General features: G+C 49.3%; 1 protein-coding gene across 2 annotated transcripts in view; it reads left to right on the top strand.

Annotated features, from left to right (window-relative positions):
* INAVA (innate immunity activator) overlaps positions 1–10,292 on the top strand; it is a 47,263-nt gene that overhangs the window by 6,535 nt on the left and 30,436 nt on the right. The window contains exon 1 of one of the 2 annotated variants that reach the window (XM_006038421.3): positions 1,514–1,661. The exons of the other annotated variant lie outside the window; for it this stretch is intronic. The gene's annotated coding sequence lies outside the window, so the exon portion shown is untranslated. Of the gene's footprint in view, positions 1–1,513; positions 1,662–10,292 lie in introns of those variants that run through there. 2 annotated transcript variants of the gene reach the window in all.

Raw genomic sequence — 10,292 nt, forward strand, 5'->3', positions numbered from 1 at the left:
GGGGGTGCCTGCATAATGTGTGCATGCAGCCCTTGGCCACTTAGAAGTTGGACTCCCCCCATTTAGGGTGTAGACACACGTGACTCATTTAAATGCAGTTTAAACCTGAAGAGGACAGATGTACCAGACCATTAAACCGGTTTAAAGGTTCAAAACTCTACCCGGAAAAAATGTTCTGTTGAACCAGGCAACAGTAACCTGGCTGAGTGTTGCGTGTGGACACCCAAGTGGTGAAAGGAGCACCACAGGTCATCACAGTTCCCCGTCACAGCCCCGGTCTGGGGACTTATGCTGCATGCGGCTGCAGTGATTTCAAAGCGCTTCAGCCAGGAGATGCAGCAGGGTCTGTGTGTTTTTCCCAGCGCGGCAACTCTGTTTTTCTAAACAATTCAAGCCCCTTTATAGTTTGAAATGTTTCAAACATTACACTTGTCCTCACCCTGAGATTTGCAGAAGGTAAGGGACAGGGGAATTGGGCTTGGTAGTGTTACCTGGATTTACACTAAGATGAGAACAGAATCAGTGGAGCCACTTCAGTGTCACTATGATGAATGAGAGAGGAAGGCTGCCTGCTAGACTCACTCCTGATTTGCACTAGGTAAATAAGAGGGGAAGCGCTTGTAATGCTTCCTAGACTGGTTCAGACCATTGATCCTTCCAGTCTGATATTCCTTTTGCAACAGTGGTTGATACTTGTTGCTTCAGCAGCAGCCAGCATCTTCTCCAGCCTTTTAAAGCAGAGGTGGCCAACTTGCCGCATGGATGCCACCGGTGGTGTGGGCAGCCTCTGTGTGTGGTATGTGGCAGATTGGGAAGGAGGTAGGCAGCAGTGGCAGATAGGGCAGGAAGCAGCAAGCAGAGCAGAAGGAGAAAGGGATCAGAGTGGTACTCAGGAAGGGTATGGGGCTAATTCGTGGCCCACCTGGGAAAGAGGTTGGCCCTCCCCCGGAGTTATACAGTGGTGTATCTTTAAGAGAGGTAGCCGGGATTCATTCCTTTCTGCCCCCTCACCTCCCCAGTGATCACCTTATGCAATGCAGCACGGGGATCAGGTTACTCTTGCCATTGCTTGCACAATCTCAAGGGCAGTATGTGTGTCTGAAAGCCTCACACCCTCTTATTTTGCGGGGTACGACACTAGTGATATTGCTTATAGTGTAACTTGTAACTGTTACAAATGCAGAATTAGGGCCCAGTTGGGGGTGCTGGCCTCGGGGTGATGTGCTGTTCTCAGTCCTAGGATAACGTGGCAGTTGTACATCTGGATCAGCTGGGCTGCTGCACCTGGGACATGTCGAGCATGTGGTAGGTTTCCTGCTACATATGTCAGAGAACTTCTCTCTCTCTCCCTGCCCCTCCACCCTTTGCCTGGTATCAGGCTTGTGCTTTGGCTCTTGCTCCTGTAAGGCTTTGGCTGCGTCAGTCCTGGTGGGTGGGAAGGTGTTTTTCACCTGCCCCTCCCCTCTGATTCAAGTCGAAACAAGTAATACGTTTTCCTGACATAGCCAGAAAGAGTGAGGGGAGAGTCTGGAAGAAGGAAAGAGGTGACGGAGTAGAGAAGCAAGGGAGTGATCAGCACAAAACAACCTCCTGCCGCAAATTGGATTTACGAACCAAAATCACTGCCTGCTGGCAGAGCCTCACTGGATCGGGAAACCCAGGTAAGACGGCGGTCCCTCTGCTTCTCAGCAGAGAGAAAGTGGGTTAGGAGGTTAAGGTGCTGCATCCTGCTTGCTTGCTTGAGACACACCTTATCTGGCAGGGTGTAGGGCAGCCAGGAGGAGGACAAGAGAAAGGAAATGAATGGGAAGGGAAACAGAACTTTAATACACACATTTAACTAAGCCCTGTAACTCTTCCAGGCCCATCTCTTGATATTGAACCGTGTTTTTTTGATGCATTTCTTCCTGCGGAGCATTGAAATGTCCCCCTGTGTTCAGCTGGGGCTGAGGTAAGGTGGAGAGAGTGAAGGGAAGAGGCAAAATGCAGCCTCCTTGTTTCCCAGAAACTTTTCATATGTAAGGAATGTTGTTCTGAACCATCCCTTGCATATGCACACATTTTGGGGAAGGTCAAAATGAACAGTTCTTGGAAGCGGCAGAGCAGTTGTAATGGGAAAGGAGATGGTTACACTTTTTTTCCTGATACAGAGCAGCATTGCACTCTTAGTGACTACCTGGGGCACATCTCCCTATTTATTTATGATAAGCAGCATTTGAGTAATGCTCAAATGTACTGAATTCTCTGGCCAGATCCATCATAAGCCACATCTGAATAGAACTGTATGGCACTAGTTGAGTATCATTAATGCATCACCATGGGAGATGATACCACCTGTTGTCCTTTCCTGGAAGACCTTCACTCCCCATAGCCAATTCTCCAGCTGTGTGTGAATAAAAAGGATCTAGAGCTGGATCTGAGCTGAATTCTGTGATGATTTTTATTTTTGGTTTTGTTTCTGCCAATCAAAATCCTTACAACAAGAGTTTGCCCTGATGCAGACCTGTCTCTGGGTTTGTCTGTGACAATTGAGGTTAGTTCTGAGTTCGGCGGCAGAGGTACCAGTGCTGAGAGGGGGGAGAGTGGGGCAGTGAACTTTGAGTAGAGAAATGGTGGGCCCCTCTGAACGATGTGTGTCCAGTAGATAGTGAACAATGAGGGTGGACCGATAACTACCAAGAGGGGAGTGCCGGCAGGGAAGCTACCAAAGTGATCATGGATTCAGATATTACAGGAGGTGGTAGGAATAGAATGAGGGATGCAGTGCCAGTCCTATCATGAGCAGCGCTCCTGATGCATTCTGGGAGGCCTCAGAGGTTTAGGAGCCATAGGCCCTGGTCTTGTCATTTCATGTGGACTAGGAAATAAAGCCTTGAACTAAGTGTTGGGAGGACTGGGCTCTTAATCCCAGCTCTACCACTGGCATGCTGGCTGACCTTGGGCAAATCTCTTTTTCACTTTGTACATCAGTTTCCCCGTCTGTGAAATGGGGATAATAATATGGACTTCCTCAGTAGCATGCTTGGAGATCTATGGATGGGAAATGTTAACGTAAGAGTGAAAGGCGTGTATTTACTGTAGAATAATACAAGGGATGTTATTAATGTTACTGATATCCGGGCTCGCTTTCATGAGGTCTTGTCTCTTATTTAACGGAAGGCACTTCAGAGTCCCACTGTGCGAGTGGAGGTGTCCCTTTGTTGTTCCACTTGGGTTTCCTCGCAAGCTGTGTCTATGACCCCATTGCTGGGGTGCTGAGGAGGTGCACATGCAGAGGGGTCATTAGGCATCCTGCCCTGATGGGAAAGTCGACTGTACTCTGTCTGTTCTCATGACCAGGATCCTTTTGGTGCCCTCACTGTCATTTGAATAGATGTCTGAAAAGCATCCTGTCTCATCCCCACTTGCCTCTGCTCTGCTCCCCCCTTCCTAACAGGATATGAATGTACAATCGGCTATATGTCGCTTGGGCTGCTGCAGCTGATGAGCCACACCTGGTGTAGCTCTTGTAATGTGGGTAATGAGGAAGGAGAGTTTTAGTATCCCATGAATCCCTCCTGATTAACCTTTTATTGATGGTAGTCCATGGTAGGGGGTAGGTTATGCATAGGCAGGAGTAGAGGTAGATCACTACCCATCTCCATGGGTACTGGAGCTTGGGGGCTGCAGCATTTGCAGGAGAACATTTGCCACCCATTCTCATGGGTAGCCCAGTATAAGAGGACCCATGATCCTGGGGCTTTATGGTCATTCGTGGTCAGGCTGTTAGACCCCAACTCCATGCGGCGCCCAACGGCTAGGGAGATGATGATCGACCAGAGGGCCACAGCAGTGCTATGTTTTGTAGCTGTACCAAGCCAGATTTTTCAAGGTGCTCAGCATTCAGTAAGCACTGACCTTATGAATTCTCCTGTTCACCCTTAGGCCCACATTCCTGGGCAAGTGCTGTCTGTCTACAAGGGGCTGCCACCTATCTTTGCATGTGTTTGTGCAGAGCAGAGAGCCTGGTACTGGGCTGGAACTGGCCTGAAGAAGACTGTAGGCACTGGCTGATGGTGGAGGTGTCTTTGAGTTGTCAAGTACCTTATGGAAACAAAGGCAGCAGTTGACTCGGACACCGGCTATTTGCTTCTTTTGATTTTTCATTGGGGGGGGAGCCTGGAACAGTGGCTTCTTGTCTGATGTTGGTACGTCTGATGAAGTGATATGATGGGTTGCAGTACACAGTTTATTCCAGCAAAATGTCAGGTTCCAAAGGGCTGAAGTAGCAACTTCCAATAAACTTTCTGGAGGGGAAAGGGAGAGCCCTGAAAGGGGATAGGGAGAGAAAGATGAAAACGTTATTATTAGTTCTACGATGACAGTAGCCAGAGGCCTCTACTGAGATCAGGGGCATCAGTATGCTGGGTGCTGTACAAAGATACGTCAGTGTGGTCTCGGTCCTGAAGAACGCCAAACCTATAGCCTGCCCTCCCTTAGTGCACTCCACCTGTGTGTCACCAAGCACTGTATAGACATTAATGAATTTTGCTTCCCAGCCTCCCTGGTGAAGTGTGGAAGTATCATTAGTTCTAGTCTTCAGATGAGGAAATAGAAGCACTGAGAGATCAAGAACTTGACTGAGATCATTTGATATCTGTGGCAGTGCTAAGAACCTAGATCATCTGAGTCTCAGACTCCTGTGATGGCCAGAAGCCTATAACAGAAGAAAATTAGAAACCAGCTAAATGATTTGAAGCTCCAAGTAAGTGGAATGGCCAAGTGAAACCCTTCAGGAACTCACAGTGCCATTGCTCCTCATTAGTGACTTGGGATGAATGTTTTGCAGCCTACATTTTCAATGACAAAGGGAGATTCTGAAACACAAACTTTTTTGCACATTCCTATTGATTTCACCAACTTTACTGATGAAAGGGGGAAAGCAAAAAGAAACATTTTGTATCAACCTTTTTTAATTGAAATGTTCCGTTTGAATTGGTGTTTTCCCTTCACTTAGAGAAAAAAAAAGTCCAAAACTTGAAATCAGGATTAACCCAAATTAATATTTTGTTTGGCTCATTGACTTTTTTTTTTTTTAAAGAATTCATTTTGGATCAGCCAGCCAGTTTTTTTCCTTCTGTTGTTCGGAATTGCAGGTGAAGTGAAACATCAGGTATCCCCACTGCTTTATGCAGCACCTAATCTTCTGTTCTCGCATCAGCTTTACTGAGCACCTCAATCAAAGCAGGATCTGGCCTATATAGCACACAGATGAGCAGCTGATAGACAGCTGATGAAATGAACTCTGCTTTCATTCATGAATTAATTGTGGCTGAAGCATTGTGAAACTTCCTTATGAAATTTTGCCTGGGTTTCTTGGGTACAAAAGCAAGGCATGAGGATTTTGTTGGGCTGGGGGAGGGTGGCAGAAATAAAAGGAAAGGTTTCTTCCAACAAAAGGAGATGTCTCCCCCAACCAAGTTGTTTTCCCTGCAGCTCCAGTCTCAGCCTCATATTAGGTTGGTTCATACCGTCCTCCTTTCCCAGTTCAGTATATAGGAGGCTGCAGATACTTTAGATAGAAGCTAAATAAAAACTGGGCCCAGTGCCCAGTGAAACTGGCCATTTCTTCAGCTGAACCTGGGCAGAAACAAACAGTTCAGCTGGAAAGGGTTGTTTCTGTTCCTCCTGGGAGATTGCAGTAGTCCTCTCAGTGCTATTGGGGCATGTGCATAGAGGAACATGGCTATGATATCTTGGCTATGCCATGCATGTAGCAAGATGAATGAGGGATAAACCAGACAGAAGGGAGCTAGCTGGAGGATGGGGGTGTGCTAGAAAGAGGTGGACAGGATTCAAGGATGGGGATAAGGCTGGGAGAGATGGCCAGGAGTAGAGGATGGAGGTGGATGGGGGAGTGGGCTAAAGGGGATGAGCATGGATGTGACCTGTTGGCAGGAGAATGGAGAGCTCCCCATCACAAGCAGTGATTTAGAGCTGGGGGAGCTGGCCAAGGATTGAAGGAGCCACGCAGGGAAGGCACATGGGGTAAGCTGTGACAAAGTGGCTGTCTGGGGGATGGAGTGGGCTAGCTGTCCAGCAGTGGGTGAGGCAAGATCAGAGAGAGGTAAGGACTTGAACCACCTGATTCCCTTGAACAGCGTTCACTTGAAGTCAGTTTAAAGCTGCAGTGGCTCATGGAGCACTGACTCCAAATCTTTGAACTGATGGGTGCTGGTGCAGACCTGGACCGTCCTGCTCCACTGGAACCATAGCCATGATCCCAAGCACACCCCTCACCCTAAATTCAGAGTGTCTGCAGGGGAGTGGAGGGGGCTTGGTTAGTGGATTGCCTCCCCATGTGGTTGTCGCTGTGGCCTTCTGGGAAGGGCTGTTCATTATGGGACCAACCTTGATATGCAGCTGTCTCTGATGAATGTCTGCCCCAGCTAATCATGAAGAGGAGCCAGAATCCTTCCTGCCCCGTCCCTGGGAGTCTTTGCCATGGCAGGGCATGCTCAGTCATAGTGGCTAGGCAGTGCAGCCCCACACCCAGCATCTGGGGGACAAGAGCGGAGCAAACTGGTGCTCCCAGCCCCCCTAGGGAGTCTCTGCCATGGCAGGTGCAGCTCTGCACCTAATAACATCTGAAGTGGGTGGAGAGTGCAGCAGCTCTGCAGAAAAGGACCTGGGGGTTACAGTGAAAGCTGAATATGAGCCAACAGTATGCCCTTAAGGCTAGTGGCATACTGGGCTGTATCAGTAGGAGTGTTGCCAGCAGATGGAGGGAAGTGATTCTTCCCCTCTTTCAGCACTGGTGAGGCCACATCTGTAGTAGTGTGTTCAGTTTTGGGTCCCCACTACAGAAAGGATGTGGACACATTGGAGAGAGTCCAGCAGAGGGCAATGAAAAGGTTCAGGGGCTGGGGCACATGACTTCTGAGGAGAGGTTGAGGGAACTGGGCTTATTTAGTCTGTAGAAGTGAAGACTGAGAGGGGATTTAATAGCAGCCTTCAACTACCTGAAGGGGGTTCAAAAGAGGATGGAGCAAGACTGTTCTCAGTGGTGACAGATAAGAGAATGTGGAGCAATGGTCTCAAGTTGCAGCAAGGGAGGTTTAGATATTAGGAAAAACTTTCTTACTAGGAGGGTAGTAAAACACTGGAACCATTTACCCAGAGAGGTGGTGAGATCTCCATCCTTGGAGGTTTTAAAGACCTGGCTAGACAAAGCCTTGGCTGGGATGATCTAGTTGGGGCTGGTCCTGCTTTGAGCAGGGGGGTTGGACTAGATGTGACCTCCTGAGCTCCCTTCCAGTCCTAATTTTCTATGATTCCCCAGGTGCCGCTCCCAGGGGACTGCTGGTGTCAGAGCTGACACTGCCACAGCAAAAGTAGCAGCAGCAGCAGCTGCCATCAGTGTGCAGAGAGCCCTGGCAGCTGAGACTTCCCTTGCTACCCACCTCGGGCACTGAATGAGTCAGCGCCACCCAAGCACAAAGGGCAGAGCGCTGCATGTTGAGTGTTTCACAGCATGGGGCCCCTGTGCTGGATAATGTTAGGGCATCTCCTATGCATGCTTTGCTAAGGGTTTGGGCAACCAGTTTGGGGCCCTGTTTCCTAGTCTGGTGAACTGGTTTTGGAAGCCTCCATCTTTGAGGCCAAAACTAAGACACTCTAAGCCTGATTTTTCACATCTGCTGAGCACTCAAAAGTCCAGGGCAAGTTAGGATGAGATGCAGGGTCTTACCACCCTGGCATTCAGGCCCTGGCTGTCTGAATTCAGGTGCCTGGAAACAGGATCCTAGATTCCAAAGCTGCCCTTGGGGATTTGGCTGCTAGACTTCCTGCTCCTCATCCTGGATCATAGGAAAAACAGAGCTGAAAGGGACCTCATGAAGTCATATGGTCCAGTGCCCTGCTTAAGGCAGGATTGTCCCTGGTGATGAACCATCCCAGCCAAGTGTCTGTCCAACCTGTTCTTGACCATTTCCAGGGATGGTCCCGTTCCACAACTTCTCCATGTTGCCTGTTCCAATGCTTGACCACTCTGACTCAAAACGTTCCTCCTGATCTCCAGCCTAAATTCCCTCTGCTGAGTTTGAGGCCATTGCTCCTAGTCCTGTCCCCTAAAAGCCAAAGAAAAGCCCATCTCCATCTTCTTTATAACCACTCTTCAGGTATTTGAAGACTCTTATCAACTCCCCCATCAGTCTTCCCTTCTAAGTAAGCCTAGTTCTTTCAGCCTTTCCTCATAAGTCTTGCTTCCCAGGTCTGTAATCATTTTTTGCTCTCTGCTAGACTCCTGCCAATCTATCTATCCACATCTTTTTTGAAGTGTGAGGCCACTCCTCCAGGAGGTTAGCTCTCAAATGCTGCAGTCTGGGGGTGGGAGGTCTCCCTTGAGCCCCTAAATTCTGTCTTGCTGACTTGTCAGTCTGCTTAGTACTTCCATGAGAGCCTGACTTTACCTTCCTTTTGTATTATTCATGCCTCAGTCACTTCTGACTGTCTGGCTGGCTGTGACTCCTTTTGGGAGGGGGCGTGGGGGAGCAGGGAATCTGGAAAGCTGCAGTCAGCCCTGCTGCTAGCATGAGACCAGGCAACTTCCCCCTTCTCCTCATCCAGTGCTTTCACTGACCTTGGTTCCACCTTGCCTCTGGCATGCCTTTCCACCCAGCCTTCAGTTTGGTACTCGGGCAAAAGTTTGCTTTGCTCCATTTGCTTTCCTCCCTGGTATTGTGAACATGAGCCTTCCAGCCACTGCATGTTCCCCTGGTATGTGTCTGCCTGTTGAAGACATTTTGGCTACTTGAGATGGTTTGCAGTGGTCAAACATACAGAGCCAGTTCCCTCATCTCAAAAGGCAACGCACATGCATTGTGATGGCATGTGGTGCCTGTGTGAGCAAGATTGTTTAGGAGCAGGGCCTACAGGAAATCTGGCTTGGAGAACAAATGAAAAATAACAAGCAAATCCAGCCAGAGTAAAGTGACTGATTCTCCAGCTACAAAAAAGTATGAACAAACACTGTCACAAACCCATCTGTGGGGGGACCACTAGAGCCCCAAGCAATGGTGATGCATAGGGGGTGCACGTCCACCCCCTGAGAGCACTGGTGCACCCCCTGACAGGCCATGCTTTCCACTTAGGTGACGGGCGGAGGGGGCAGGTGGGAGTGCCGGGGTCCTCCCCTGTGAGTAGGGGTGCTGGATGAAGTGGCCACATCTGGGAGCGCCACGGCTGCTTCCCGGTCAGCGCGATTGTCCTCCAGTTGCTGACTGGTCGCTGCGGGGGCACAATCCCCCCTGACTAAGGTGGCACCAGTCACCCATGGCCCCGAGGTTCTCCCCACTGTGCTTCCACTCGCCTTAAGAAACAGACCTAAGAGAGCTTCCTATCTCTGCACCTCCATTCCTCTGCCCTTGTATATGGATCCTGGAGCTGTAGTGATCCTGGAGCTGCCCTTGTATATGGATCCTGCAGCTCCATCCTTGCATATGGATCCTGCAGCTGCTGTGCAACCCCCCCCCCCCCCCCCCACACCCCACCACTTTTGGGGAATGGAAACAAAAACTTTTGGGTAATGGAAGAATAAATTATAGGTCCCTCTCTCCATGGAGAGGGCCAGCCTGGAATATCACCTGCCCAGAAGTCACTCCCTTCCACAGGCAACCAGAAAGGAGACAAACAACAAAATGATTTATTATAAAAGCAGAACAAGCATAAGAAACCAGTAACCATTGGTTGAGATACAGACAGAGGTATAAGAGAAACCAACAAAACCAAATACCAGAACATTAACTTGGTCTTACACAACCCCTTAAATCCAAAGATGAAGTGCCTAGCTAGCTTCAGGGGTCTAAAAGCAACCTCCGGTACTGACCATGCCCAACAGGGCCCTCTCTCCACTTGGGTTAACCAGCCTCCTTGGCTGAGGGGGTGTTATTATAAAAATATATCTCTACATATACATAAAGTTATATATAGCTACACTTCTAGTCACACACTAAAAGGGAAAACCATAACCCCGTCACAAAATCTGCAGCCGCGCACCTGTACAAAGGCCCGCTGGATACCCAAAACCATTACAATATGCGCACCCGCACACCCACACACAAGTCTTCTGGTCTCTCAGACCAGACGCCACAGTCCCTTCATCCCCACCCCAGTGACGGGGATGCAAACTCAGATCATCCATTGTCCGTGTCGCTTTGCTCCAGCTCCCGCTGGTGGACTTGCTGCTGCTGTCGCTGTCACTGCTGCTGTCCTCAAATCTGGTCGTCTCTGCATCGTCTTCACTGTCACAGGCT

The sequence above is a fragment of the Alligator sinensis genome, unplaced genomic scaffold (assembly GCF_000455745.1).
Source record: "Alligator sinensis unplaced genomic scaffold, ASM45574v1 scaffold1638_1, whole genome shotgun sequence".
Lineage (NCBI taxonomy): Eukaryota > Metazoa > Chordata > Crocodylia > Alligatoridae > Alligator > Alligator sinensis.